The following is a 15485-nucleotide window of genomic DNA, read 5'->3' as shown; positions in this document are numbered from 1 at the left end:
CAATCCGACTACCGGAGTACACAAAAAAATGCAAAGAAAAGGACAGAGAAAGGCAGTCCAGATCCAAAACCAACGACAAAGCTTTTTCTAAGCCAGTTGCCGGTACTCAGTGAGGCGCTTTCTGATACCCGCTACCTTAGAGTCGCAGGCCTCTACCGTCACCCATGTGGAGTCCAGCGTGCCGCAAGTTACTCAAGGTATTGGACCGACAGATGTATCTTCCTCAGATGGGTCTGGAGCCGGTGAGCAGGCACTGGCTTCTGAGGGTGTTTTCAGACCTCAACATTTGTATATCAAGCCAACGACAACTGCAAAACCAAAGACAAAAGCAACTTCTAAAACTAAAAAACCGATGCATGAGACACATGCACAGGCCTCTATGCCTAAAAAACAGATGATCAAAATGGCTGAAGACCTTATTACCTTGATCAGGGGTACCCATCCCCATCCAGATAAGAGGCCTAGGCAAGACACTGATTATAAATCTTCAGATCATGGTTTCTATTTCTTCTGATCAGGAATTATCTATACCTCCCTATGAGGATTCTGATGCAGAGGAGTCTATACCATCTGCATCTCCTCCTGAGGATTATTCATTTGGAGAAACCTTGCATGCTTTGAGGGAGCATTTTCACTGGGAGAGTCAAGATTTCTCAGAATCAAAAAAGAGGCTCAGGGATTTCCTTCTTCTCCCTCAGCACAGGCCTTTAGCCATTCCCCCTGTTTTAGACATTGTGGATGATGTGTTTTCGGAGTCAGGCTTGATCCCTGACTCCTTACCTCCGGCTCCCAATAAGCCTGACAGATATTACAGGGTCCCTGACTCACATCAATTTTTATTTAGAAACCCTGCTGCTGATCCTGAAACTATTTCACAGGGTCCAAAGGGAGTTAAGGCCTCAACAGCTAAAAATCCTACCCCCTCTGACAGAGATTCAAGGGCACTGGACAGATGGGAAAAAAGGTTTATACATGTGCAACCTTGGCAATCAGGGCCTTAAAGTATCAACAACATGTTATGGGATTGCTGAAACAGAAAATTATGTTGATTTCTGAATGTGCAGAAAATAAAGAATTGCAGGAATTATTGCATGCAGCTGAACAGGTTGGAAAGCATACTTTGCAATGTGGTTTTGATTCCTTAGAGGCCTCCTGCAGGGCCGCAGTTACTGGATCTGTGATTAGGAGGCATGCCTGGCTAAAAGAACAAAATTTGCCTGATCATGTTAAGACTAAATTGCTAGATGCTCCTTTACAGCATGATACTCTGTTTGGTATTAAGGTAGAAGAGGTTTTAAAGAAAATGGAAGACAAAGCTAAGTCTATGCAAACTGTTAAAGACTTCTTACAAGCGCAGCCACCAAGATTCAGTAGACACTGGCCTACAAAAAATTGGTCCTTTCCTGTGTCAGACAGAGCTCCAAGGGGCAAATCCAGATGCCCTAAGGGTTCCAGATACCAGGCACAAGATTCATACAGGTCAAAGCAATGGGGCGCTTCTACCTCCAAATCTGGAGGAGATAAAGTGCAAACCTACAGAAAACAGTCCCAATGACTTCCCTCTGCCTACGCCAAGCACTTATCTTTTGGCAGCACCATTAGGGGGGAAATTAGCACTTTTTGCCCAAAATTGGCAGTTAATAACCCAGGACAAGTGGGTGCTAAACATAGTATCACAGGGATACAGATTCCATTTCCACACACTGCCAATGGCAAATGGTTGGCCAGCTCTGCCAAAACATCAATGGGCAGAGGCACAGAAACAGGTTATATCCCTCATAGAGATGGGGGCCATTCAGCCAGTACCAGAACAGGAAAAAGGACAAGGTTTTTACTCAAAACTGTTCTTGGTACCCAGAAAGGACAAGGCCTGGCAGCCAATACTGGATTTATCGATTTTGAACACATACCTGGACATTTCAAAATTCAAAATGCTGACTTTGCAGCAGCTTCTGCCCATGCTGGACAAGAATGCTTGGCTGGTGACATTAGACCTAAAAGAGGCATACCTGCATGTCCCAATAAGACCATCGTGCAGAAGATACCTCAGATTCAAGGCTGGCTTAATGCATTACCAATTCTCTGCACTGTCCTTTGGCTTATCTACTGCACCCAGGGTCTTTACAAAGTGCCTGGCACCAGTAATTGCATTTTGCAGACAAAGAAGTATACAGATATACCCTTACTTGGACGACTGTCTCATTCAAGCAGAGAACAATGACATTCTTCTTCGACACCTGGCGTTTGTGAAAAGGCTTCTAACATGCCTAGGGTACACAATAAACGAAAAGAAATCACAACTGGTACCCTCTCAAAAGATAACATTCCTGGGTGCAAGCTTGAATACAACTGCCCAGATGGCTTACCTCACGCCAGACAAGCAAAGGCAACTGACTACATACTTCAAACTGATGGCAACAAAAACCCAGTTATCTGCAAGACAAATTCTGCAGGCTTTGGGCTTCATGGCATCCTGCATTCTACTGATTCCATATGCAAGACTGCATATGAGGAAACTTCAATGGTACCTAAAAAGTTTATCGAGTCAACATTCTCAGAGTCTGGAAACAATGATTCCTATCATTCCCTGCCTGCTACAGGAGTTTCTATGGGGGGGCAAAGGCATGTCACCAAAACATGGGACGGGCCTTCACTCTACCCCCTGCCAGCCAAACCTTAACATCAGATTATGCCTGGGAGGCTCACATGGCAGGAAGATGCATTCAGGGCATATGGACCCCAAAACAAATGCATCTACATATCAACCAGAAAGAGATGCTAGCTGTTCAAAATTCCCTAACAGCCTTCAAGCACTTAATTCATCCAGGACAACTACTGATAAAGATGGACAACACCACGGTCATGTGGTATATAAACAAGCAAGGGGGCACACACTCTTACCCCCTTTGCAGATTAGCCATGGCACTGTGGGACACAGCTTTGACCTACCAAATACATCTTCAAGCGCAATTCCTGCCAGGAAAGCAAAATACTCTGGCAGATGATTTAAGCAGAAACCTTATGGATCCTCATGAGTGGAAATTAATCCACAAGTCTTCAGCATGATAACAGAGAAATGGGGGAGCCCAGACATAGATCTATTTGCCTCTCCTCAAAATTATCAATTGAACAGATTCTGCACTAGGACTTATCACAGACAAGCATGGAAAGTGGACGCCCTATCCTTCAGTTGGAAAAACCTATCAGTTTACACCTTTCTTCCAATGCCTCTTCTTCCCAAGGTCCTCCTAAAAGTCAGACAAGAGAAACCAAAGATGATACTAATTGTCCCGGACTGGCCCCGCCAATACTCGTACCCAATCCTAAGGAACTTGTCTCAATACCCAGCTTGGACCTTACCTCAAAGACCTCAACTACTGTCCCAGCAAAACAATCAGATCCTGCACAATCAACTCCAGACACTGAACCTGGCAGCATGGCTGATCATGTAGTTATACAAAAAACACCTCTCAGTAAAGCTGTGATGGATGTCATTTTGGAAGCCGGAAGGCCTAGTACTAGAAAATCTTATGCTGATAAATGGAAGAGATTCTGTGCTTGGAATCGAGCACAAGGAACTGATACAGCAGAACCAAATATTCCTCAGATATTACAAAGCTTAACTGAGATGCTTGACAAAGGCCTATCTTTCTCATCAATTAAAATCCATGCCTCTGCCATTTCGGCTCATTATAATAAAGAGCCACCAATCTTTTCTCATCCTTTACTAAAGCAGTATCTTAGAGGAGCCAAAAATTTAAGGGCTCCTAGAAGATCACCATTACCTGCATGGGACCTCAGTTATGTGTTGGAAAAGCTCACCCTGCCCCCATTTGAACCAGCTGCTACTGCTGATATAAAGTTCTTATCATGGAAAACAGCTCTGCTGTTAGCAATTACTTCAGCAAGAAGAGTTTCAGAGCTACAGGCCCTCATGGCTGTAGAGCCTTTTATCATATTTTACCCAGACAGGGTGTCTCTGAGGACAAATCCTACATTTATGCCCAAGGTGGTTTCCAGTGTGGCTCTTAACCAAACAATTCATCTGTCAACCTTTTATCCAAATCCGCAGAACAAGGGAGAGAGAATTCTACATTCCTTGGACGTACACAGACAGCTAAGATTCTACTTGAGCAGGACTAAAGCTAAGAAAAACTGAGCAATTACTAGTGACATATGCTGCAGGATCAGAAGGAAAGGCTATTTCAAAGCAGACAATTTCAAAGTGGATAAGCCACTGCATCCGTTTCTGCTACTTACACCATGGTAAACCTGTGCCAAAGGGCATTAGGTCTCATTCCACCAGAGCTGCAGCTACTTCAGCAGCCTTTCTCAGAGGAGTACCAACCAAAGGCATTCTAGAGGCTGCTACTTTGAGTTCTGTTCACACCTTTACAAAACATTATCATTTGCCTCTCTAAGTCCAGGGCAGGCTTTGCCACTGCAGTTCCGCAGGGTCTTATAGCCACACCTAATGCTGTTTAGCTCCAGCCTCCCAACCATAGCTTTGGAATTCTACCCAAATGTAATGACTGCAACAGTGAAACACGAAGAACATAGTACAGTTGTGTACACTTACCATAAATGTAGATGTTCAAGTGTATTCACTGTTGCAGTCCAGGTTACCCACCCACCATCCCCCTGTCATTCTGAAGTTTATCTTTCCTTCTCTATCTTCTACAACCTATGTGGTGTATTTGCTTGTAGATGAAGGTAAAGTTTATATTGATGCATGTATATATGCATATATATATTTTTGCTACCTTTTTGGGGGCACCTGACATCTGGGGCAAGAAAAACTAAAGAAGATGGTGTTGGCTGCATGTTTTGTATCCCTGACGACCTGACATCATGGAAGAGGAGACAGCAACTGACGCAGGACCCAAGACTTTGGAATTCAGGCCGACTGAGGGCAACCTGCCAGCAGATTACCCAAATGTAATGACTGCAACAGTGAATACACTTGAACATCTACATTTATGGTAAGTGTACACAACTGTACTTTCCTATGTCCAGAGCAGTAGGGAATTTTGAATTCAGTATTTCAGGTATACCAGAATTCAGCATTACGACTTTTTGTGGAAGTGAGTCAATGATACGGTGACTCGGAGTATGATTCAGTAAAATGATAGTAAATATAAATATACACACACATTTTAGAAAATGTAGATGAATACATTTGATAGGAAAAAGTTTGTATGTAATTACATTGTTGTATAATCTGTGCAGTCTTTGAATGTGATGAAGTGTTTAAGTTAAGTAATGATATTCAGATGAGTGGCAGAGTTAAATAAGGTGAAATTACAGTACGTTATTGATGATAAGGAACAAGACTGTGTGCTTATGTTAATTTGAGGAACATGGAGTTCAGAAAGTAGAGTTGCCACCTTTTAAAATCCACCAAGTGAAATTTTACATTTTTTTTACAGAAACAGTATATTGCAGAAGAAACCACATCCGTAGCAAGTGCAAAGGACTGGAGTTCATACTTGTAGAATTTAATTTGTTTATGCTGCTTCATATACAATTTGGTTACAAAAATTGTTATGCTATTAAAGGAAACATAGGAAATATTTTGACCTAAGATCTTTTTTTTGTGTTTTTTCAAGTAACACAAGTGCCATATAGGAACTAAAGTGGAATCTGTGGTAACGCTATTGGAAAAAGGGGATAAATTTCTACATTGAATATAAAAAATATCAGGAATAGTGTTGGCTGTTGTGATTAGGTTTATAGTTTAGAATAATAGGGAGTTTTTGGTCAGTGTTGTGTATAAAGACAGTATTTGTTATTGTTGGGTGATTGTTTAACATGATCTATGAATGCGTTGGTGTTAGTTTCTACTCTGATTTCATATGGAAGTGTATTTCAGTATTTTGCAACATGGTGTACATACAGTGAATTTCCTGCTTGATTGGAGACTTTGATTATGGAAATGAACTATTTTGTTCTGATATAGGTTGAAAGTATATGCTTGTACAATACCATGAATGGCGGAGAATTAGGTTTGTCAGTTGTGTTATAAATAACTTTTTTGAGTTGCTATGTAGACTTATCCACAACAGTTTATCTAGAGATAAACAGTGATGTATTTGTGAAGTTTACAACAAATTAAGTTGTTTTATTGTATCTCTGTTCTACTTTATGAAATTGTGTTTTTCACAGATTGATTAGTTGACTGGCTAGAATTATAGACAAAAGGAACAGGAAATCAGTTTTATAACATGTACATCGGGATGAAACTCCATGATAGTACCCTAAAAGGGGGAAGACTGGATTTCTTAACCTATTTACTGGTCTGTGTGTGTATAATGTATAAAGATTGATGTATTTTTTGACTACCAGTGCCAAATCTAGGGATGGATTCAGTAAACCCTACATGGTTGAGGACTGATTTGTATTCATTAAGCTGCTGTACACTGCAAACATTATGGCATTAAGTTACAGAAGTTAAATAATTAAATAATTAAATTAATCATTAAAAATAAATAAATTACAGCACATGCAGCTAAATTGTATGGTAATCAACCATTCCTAAATGGTGGAGCTATTCAACAAGCTGTAAAACAATCATGTACACTTAGTGTAGGATTTTGCCTTGAATTCCAAGTCTATGCTGGTGTTGCTGCAGATAGAACTCAGGCAAGGAGGAGGATGATGTTTAGATCCCTTTTAACTTTTCATAGTCTGCACAAGCTGAAAATAGTAGAGAGTGAATAGATACCCACTCCAGGAATTTTGCAACCTCCAGAGGCCAACAGGAGGCATGCTGGGGGTGTCAAAGGCTTCAGCATCCAGGATCCTACGTCAGTTCCTGAATGCTTTGCTACAGCATGCCAGTGACTGTATATATTTTCTCCATACCCCGAGGACAGAGCTACAGCTATACAGGATTTCTACCCCATAGCACACAACTGAAATTTTGAGTTTGACAGACTGAGCGCACACTGAGATCAAAACACCACCAGGGGAAAAGGGAAGGGTCTACATAAACAGAAAGGATTTCCACTCTGTTACCTGCTAGGTCATGCGTAATGCTAAGGCAATCATCCGGAATGTGTGCTGGCAACCCCTGCAGTTACCACGACTCTCGCATTTGGCACAACTCACAGCTCTAGCAGAGGTTTTCCAGGGGGGATATCCCACAATGCCATTTGCTGAGAGATGCAGGAATGCACTTGAACCATGTTTGATGAAGCCCATCAAAAATGTACACACACCCATGGAGGAACGCTATGAAGCACACTCTCAAACAAGAAATATCATAGAGCATGTGTCTGGGCTGCTGAAGTCAAGGTTTCAGTGCCTAGATGCATCAGGGGGTGCCTTGCAGTACCATCCCAGTATTTGTGCCAAAATGTTCACTGTCTGTGCTATCCTACACATTATTATCCTGAGAAAACAGCTGCAACAGGAAAACCAAGGGGAAGGAGCACACATTTCACCACCACTGGCAAGGTCACCAGAGCCCCACACACATGAGAACTCGGGGGGGGGGGACCACCAGCTGCTGTGGGTGTAGATAGACATAGGCATGCATAATATGTCCTCGCCCTTGCCAAGATGCACATACATACAGTAAAATTGATGCTAGGCAATGCTCACAACCTTTACTTACCCTTGTAATGGCTGCGTACTGCTAGCATCACACAGTCGGCCATGAATTACAACAGTTGTAACTGCAGAACTATCAAGGTAAGTGTTGAGCCTTGAGCCTGGAATAGGAAAATAAATGGGTAAGAACACAAATGAATGGCATATACCTTCATACTGTTACTTGAAAATGTACCTACGTAGAATTTGTGTGACTTGTCCAGCAATGACTTCAGTATGTGACAGAAATTACTTATGTCGATAGATTTCTGATGTTTATCAGCTAATATGCCTCATGCATTGAAAATACACACAGTAGAAAAAGCAGTCCAAAGTCTAATTATCCCTACATTCTCACAAGTGGAGCAGTAAGCCTCACTGACATAGTAATGATTTCAAGGTAGTACTCACAACAGTGAAAAAAAAAAAGGCATAAGAAATCAGTAAAAGTTTCAAAATAGCATCACCAGTACATTTACTAAGCACTCAGCTATGCGCCCTGTGCAGCTGAAAAAAATGCATATGTATCCCTGAATCCAAAAGATAGAAACAAGATGATGGCACAGTTATCAACATTTGCACAGCATGGGGTTTGGAGGCCAGGAAACCAAGGCTAACACAAAAGTAGTGCATGATGCCTTATGTACCTGTTATGTCTGTATGGGCAGTCAATGTGCATGAACACAGCCAAGCACTGTGCTAGCTCTACGTCCTGGCATGTTGGACAGATGTGAGCTGTGCATGGTAGAGATATCAGTTCATTGTCATCTCCCATGACCTCAAGAACTGGCTCTGCCAGGAGTTGCACAGGCACATCCATGCCCACGGTCAGCTGTGCTCTTGCTACCTGAATGTGAGCTATGTAACCTGGAAGAGCGCTCATGACTACACCCTGGTCCACAATCCCCCATGGCCTACCATGTCTGGGTCTGAACACCCCAACCACTGATGGAGCAGTAGAAGTAGTGTCCCTAGGGGAGCCAGCATGGCCACATTAGCTAACAGCAGATGATGTGGCGGAAATAAGGCCACACAGATGCTGTTCCCCTCCCAGCAGATGTTCCTTCAGAGTCACTGCCTGTTCCATCTTGTCATTCATCTGATCCATTGAATCAGCCACACAACAGAGGCAGTCACACGTCAGCCTGTGCTACATCTAGAACCGTAAGCATGTACTCAGAGGCCCTAGTGTTATGTGCCTATGCCTCCCATGATGACCCTAAACATATGGCGAATGGCACATAATGACACACCAGGATCAGGTGGAGGGTGGAGAACAGGCATCCTCAGAGTACCCCTACCAACCCTCCTGTGTAGACCTTCACTCACACTTTGACTACATCCAGAGTCGATTTGAAGCTGCACTAACCACACTACCCTTATCAAGTGTGTCTGTCTACTGTCTGAAAGCTCAGTGGAATGGGTATACATAGGCATACTGACTCTGCCTGAAGGAAATCCAGGGGATGTGTGACTCACAACCTCAGTGTCAGATTCAACCTCTGCAACCCCTGACTGTGCCTCAAATTGGCCACCATCAGGATTCCCTGTCCTACTCTTCCCAGATCTCATCCCCCCTGGGGTATGGATCTCTCAAGGAAAACTCTGCAGAGCCTGATTCTCCAGTGGAAGACTTAACCTTCAATGACAGTTAACTTGATGAGAGACCAATTCAAGTGAGAACGCTCAGACATGACTGAGCAACAAGAGAGATTTTATGATCTCATACTGATCGATTCTCCCAACCCTGTGCCTGTTCAACCTGTCTTTCTGGACGCAATTGTTGCTGTATCCACTAATCCAGATTCCCAGCCACCTGCACCCTGCAAGACAGATAGATTTTACAGGGTCCCTGACTCAGACAAATTCCTGCTCAAGTGCCCTCCGGCAGACCCTGCCACTATCTCCATTTCTTCTGACAAGGCATCAAAGCTCCTTCCTACCACCACTGTCCTCCCTGCAGATAAGGACAGCAAGGCTATGGAGAGGTGAGAAAAGGAGATTTACACCTCTACCATCTTGGCTTTTAGAGCAACAAATTATCAGTCTCACATGGCTAAATACTTTCCTGCTCTGCTGGACAAAGCTTCCAAGGAGTTGAATGACATCCCTGACTGTGCTGCTAAAGCATCCCTGTCTTCCTTGCTAGGGCTGATCTTTCAGGTGAACAAGCACTCCCTTAGGTGTGGATACAATGCAGCTGAAGCTTCTGCTAGGTCAGCTGCATCAGCATCCGTGTTAAGGGGATTCTCCTGGCTGTGCCTGCAGCCCTTCCCTGATGACTTCAGAGCCAAGCCTCTAGATGCCCCCCTGGACCACTCGGCCCCCTTTGGTGCTAAAGTGGCTGACCTCTAAGTCTCTGCAACAAAAAAGGAAGGAACTACAGGACCTCAAACATCTCCTAGTCTCTCCTATCCTTAAGTTCCAGAGGAATTATCTGGCAAAGACTCAATTTATAAGAAAGACCTCCAGGCCTTCAGCCTTTACCAGTGCTAGAAGACCCCACAGAAGACAGTCCACTTTGTCTAGTACACCTCCTAGTACACCTCAGCCCACTAGCCAGAGTCATCCCTTTCCTGACAGGGCATGCAGTGTCTGACTGCCTGCCACATCCCCCTCCCACCTCCATCCCTTCCCCTGCCCACCTGCCTCTCTCACTGTCTTCTTACATGGTCCCTCGTCATATCAGACAAGTGGGTATTGTCCATCCTGTGCGAGGGTTACTTCATGACTTGGTTCTCCAAAACCCAAAACCACCTGCATCCCAACTACCCCTTCTCCATCAGGTCTTAAACAACCTGCTGCTTCAAGCCACCATAGAATCAGTACCCCCTCTTTCTCAAGGGAAAGGATTCTATTCCAGAATATTTCTGGCCCCCAGGAAGGAAGAACCATGGAGACCTATCTTAGACTTCTCCCACCTCAACCTGTTCTTAAAGGTTCCCTCCTTCAGGATGCTCACCCTACCCACACTCTTTCCCCTCATTCTTCATCAGGCCTTCATGGCAACCCTGGACATAAAGGAGGCCTACCTCCACATTCCTGTAAAGCCTACATTCAGGAAATATCTCAGATTCCTAGCAGGCTCTTCTCACTTTCAGTTCTGGAACTTGCCTTTTGGGCTCTCCGCTGCCACAAGGGTAGTCACAAAATGCCTGGCTCCAGTGATTGCCTACTGCAGGACCAAGGGAATACAAATATTCCCATACCTAGATGACCTCTTAGTTCAGGCAGCAGACAGAGAAACCCTCTTTCATCACATGAAAGACCTCCTGCTCCTGCTGCAGTCTCTAGGGTTCCTGATACATTTCCCAAAATCCCAACTCATTCCGGCACAGGACATTGTCTTCTTAGGATGCAGAACCAGGACAGACATCATGATGGCCTCCCTTCTAGGGGAAAAGGTGATGTATCTTTCCCACCACTTTCTCTCTGTCCTTCATTCATCAGAACTGTCTGCGAGACAGTTCCTGAGACTACTGGGGTACATGGCAGCCACTATCCCCATGCTATCCCTAGCAAGGTTACACATGAGGAAATTCCAATGGTACCTTCGCTCGGTGTGGACCCAGCACTCCCACTCCCTTGAGTTCAGGGTCCCACTCCTCCCCTGTCTCCACTAAGAATTGAAATAGTCGCTAGCTCAGGTAGCCCAGAATCCTCCCAGACCATGCACACGGATGCCTCAGATCTGGGCTGAGGCAACTCTGGGTCCAAGGATAGTGCAAGGTTTGTGAACAGACAGACACACAAACAAGAGCACATAAATGTTAGGGAAATGAGAGAAATTCTCCTTGCCCTGCAGACCTTCCAACCGTACCTCCAGCATTGGCTCCTAAAGATCTTCACAGACAACATCACAGTCATGTGGTACCTCAACAAGTAAGGAGGGACCAAGTCCTCCCTCCTATGCAGACTAGCTCTATAGGTATGGAAGCTGGATACCTCTCAGGGAATCACCCTTCATGCAGCCTACATCCCGCCCCATCACAAATCACAAGCAGATTCACTAGGCAGAACCAAATCAGACAGCTACAAATGGATGCTGTCAAGAGATGTGATGTTCATCGTGTTACCCTGCTGCAGTCATCACACTTGGGTTATCTTGTTGTCAGGCGGTCCCGCAGTTGGCCAGAATTCCAAAGTCTTGGTCCGGCGTCGGTTGCTGTTGCTTCTTCCCTGACGTCAGTGTGCCGGGGTATATATAATGCATCCAACGCCATCTTCTTCTGTCTTTCTTGCCGCGCGGTGCCTGAAGCAGAAGCAGTTTGCAAGTGCCGGTCGGCTGACTCCTGAGATTTTCAAACTCGAATTTCAGACCGAAGTCTTCAATAAAGCTAAGTACCCCATTGGGGAAACTTTTCTTGCCTCAGACCGATGTCAGAAAAAGTTAACAATTGTATTTCTTGTGGGAAGCAAATACCTCATAAGGATTTTCATTCTTACTGCATACCTTGCCTAGGCCCAGACCACGACATCACTAGTTGTCATTTTTGTGCTAGGTTCAATAAGCGTACTGTAAAAAGACGCTTTGATTTCGCACGACACTACTTCGGTAGAAAATGTAACTACACTATGCCGTCGGAGCAACCGACTACTGGAGTGCACAAAAAATACAGGGATAAGGACAGGCAGCCTAGACCCAAGCCAGACTCCGAGGCCTCGGCTGGTCCGGTCTCTGGTCTTCAGTGAGGCTCCTACGCAGCCCCTGACTACCGCAGATTTGGAACCCGAGACCACTTCGAACTTTTGGCGGAAAGTACCAGGCCGACACAGCCATTTTGTTCAGCCCCTACCGACGACACTGCTGAAAAAGATGTCGGTGCTGCAGAAACACCTTCGGTTTCTGAAGGCGTCTTCAGACCGATGAGGCTCACCTTTAAAATGTATTGTAAGACGAAGACTCCTATTAAACCTAAAAAGACTGCACTTCAGTCCCCTGTTCAAGGCCCCATGCCTAAGAAACAGATGCTCAAAATGGCTGAAGATTTGATTTCTTTATAATCAGGGGTTCCCAACCCCCTCCTGACAAAAGGCCTAGACAAGAGGAAGATTATGCATCCTCTGAACAAGTGTCCATTTCTTCAGGCTCCTCTGAGGACCAAGATTACTCCTTCTCCCCTTATGAAGATTCTGATGCTGAGGATTCCATTCCCTCAGCTTCTCCCCCTGAAGATTACTCCTTTGGGGAAACTTTACACACTATGAGGGAACATTTTCACTGGGAAGGTCAGGACTACTCTGACTCAAAGAAAAGGCTCAGAGAGTTTCTCTTACTCCCCCAGCACAGACCACTTGCCATCCCCCCAGTTTTAGACATTGTGGATGATGTTTATTTAGAATCCAGTTTGAACCCAGACTCCCTGCCTCCTGCTCCGGCCAAACCTGACAGATACTATAGAGTGCCGGATTCCCACAAATTTCTTTACAAAAGTCCTGTTGCTGATCCAGAGACTATCTCCCAGGGTCCCAAAGGGGCTAAGGCTTCTATGGCTAAAAATCCTGTACCCTCTGAAAGGGACTCCAGAGCACTAGACAGGTGGGGGAAAAAGGTTTACACCTCAGCCACTCGCTATGAGGGCACTAAATTGCCAGTTTCACATGTTAAAATATCAGCAATTTCTAATGTCTCAGTTAAAACAAAAAATTAGCACACTCCCTCAACAGTCTGAATTGAAAGAAATGCAGGATCTGTTGCATGCAACTGAACAGGTGGGCAAACATACTTTACAATGTGGGTTTGATTCTTTGGAGGCTTCCTGCAGAGCAGCTGTCATTGGGTCTGTTATACGCAGGCATGCTTGGCTAAAGGAGCAAACTCTGCCTGATCATGTTAAAGCAAAGCTTTTAGATGCTCCCTTACAGCAGGATGTTCTTTTTGGAGTTAAAGCAGAAGAAGTCTTAAGGAAAATGGAGGATAAGGCAAAATATATGCAGACAGTCAAAGATTTCCTACAGGTACAGCCCCCTCGCTTCAGCAGAAATTGGCCAACAAAAAATTGGTCCTTTCCAGCTACTGACCGGCCACAGAGGGGTAAATACAGACGTCCAAGAGGCAGAGTACAACCACAAGCCCAGTACAAACCTCGACAATGGGGCACTGCAGCACAGAAGGGAGGAGAAGACAGGTCTCAAACTACCAGAAGGCAAACTCAATGACTTGCATCTCATCTGGCCAAGCAGCACTCTCTTGGCAGCCCCCTTGGGAGGAAAACTCACACTTTTTTCAGACAACTGGCACATTGTCACAAAGTACAAATGGGTCCTAGACATAATTTCACGAGAATACAGATTCCATTTTCACACCTTGCCAATGAAAAGAGGAATGCCAAACTTGCCACAAAATCAATGGGCAGAGGCACAAAGACAAATTACAGCTCTCATGGACATGAGAGCCATTCAACTGGTACCTACTGGAGAGCAAGGCCAAGGATTTTACTCAAGACTCTTTCTAGTTCCCAGAAAGGACAATGCATGGAGACCAATTCTGGACCTTTCAATTCTAAACACCTTCTTACAAGTACCCAATTTCAAGATGCTAATGCTACAGCAGCTTCTTCCCATGTTGGGCAAGAAAGCATGGCTAGTAACGTTGGACCTCAAGGAGGCATACCTGCATGTCCCTATCAGACAAAGTTGCAGAAGATACCTCCGTTTCATTGCAGGTTCAACCCATTATCAATTCTCTGCACTCCCCTTTGGCTGATCTACTGTGCCCAGGGTCTTCACAAAATGCCTGGCACCAGTAATTGCATACTGCAGACAAAGAGGAATTCAGATATACCCATACCTGGACGACTGTCTCATCCAAGCAGAAAGCAAGGACATCCTCTTACAACATCTGGCTTTTGTAAAACATCTAAGTTGCCTGGGGTACACAGTAAACGAAAAGAAATCAAAACTAGTACCCTCACAAAATATGACATTCCTGGGTGCCAGCTTGAATACAATGGCCCAGAAGGCTTATCTGACGCCAGACAAACAACTACAACTGACACAATATTTCAAAACAATGGCAACAAAGACCCAACTACCCACAAGAAAAATTCTGCAGGCCTTGGGCTTCATGGCATCTTGCATACTACTAATACCATTTGCAAAGCTGCATATGAGGAAATTACAGTGGTACCTAAAAAGCATATGATCTCAACACAGCCACAGCTTGGACACAATGATATCTCTCATTCCCTGCCTACAACAGGAGTTTCTATGGTGGTCACTGGCATGTCACCTCAACAAGGGTCAGCCTTTCACCTTACCCCCAGCCAGGCAAACTATGACAACAGATGCATTGGACTATGCCTGGGGGGCACACATGGCAGGACAGTGCGTTCAAGGCGTAAGGTCTGCAGATCAAAGGAATCTGCACATCAATCAAAAAGAGATGCTAGCTGTACAGAATGCTCTGACAGCCTTCAAGAATCTATTACATCCAGGACAACTTACAATAAGGACGGACAACACCACAGTAATGTGGTACATAAACAAACAAGGGGTTACACACTCCTACCCTCTATGCAGGCAAGCAATGACCTTGTGGAACACAGCTCTGGCTTACCAAGTTCACTTACAAGCTCAATTCCTGCCAGGACAAAAGAATACATTGGCAGACGACCTCAGCAGAAACATCATGGATCCCCACGAATGGAAACTGGATCCACAAGTATTTGCAATGATAACTCAAAAATGGGGCCTTCCAGACATAGACCTGTTTGCCAGTCCTCAAAACTACCAACTAACAAAATTTTGTACAAGGACACTTCACCATCAAGCTTGGAAAGTGTATGCACTCTCATTCAGCTGGAAAAACCTGACAGTATATGCTTTCCCTCCATTGCCTCTCCTCACAAAGGTGCTTCTGAAAGTCAGAAAGGAGAGACCGCACGACTGAC

This window comes from Protopterus annectens, chromosome 1.part0, assembly GCF_019279795.1.
Source record: "Protopterus annectens isolate FY-2018-M chromosome 1.part0, PAN1.0, whole genome shotgun sequence".
NCBI lineage: Eukaryota > Metazoa > Chordata > Ceratodontiformes > Protopteridae > Protopterus > Protopterus annectens.
The sequence above is the reverse complement of the archived record's forward strand: the minus strand, read 5'-3'. Positions refer to the sequence as shown.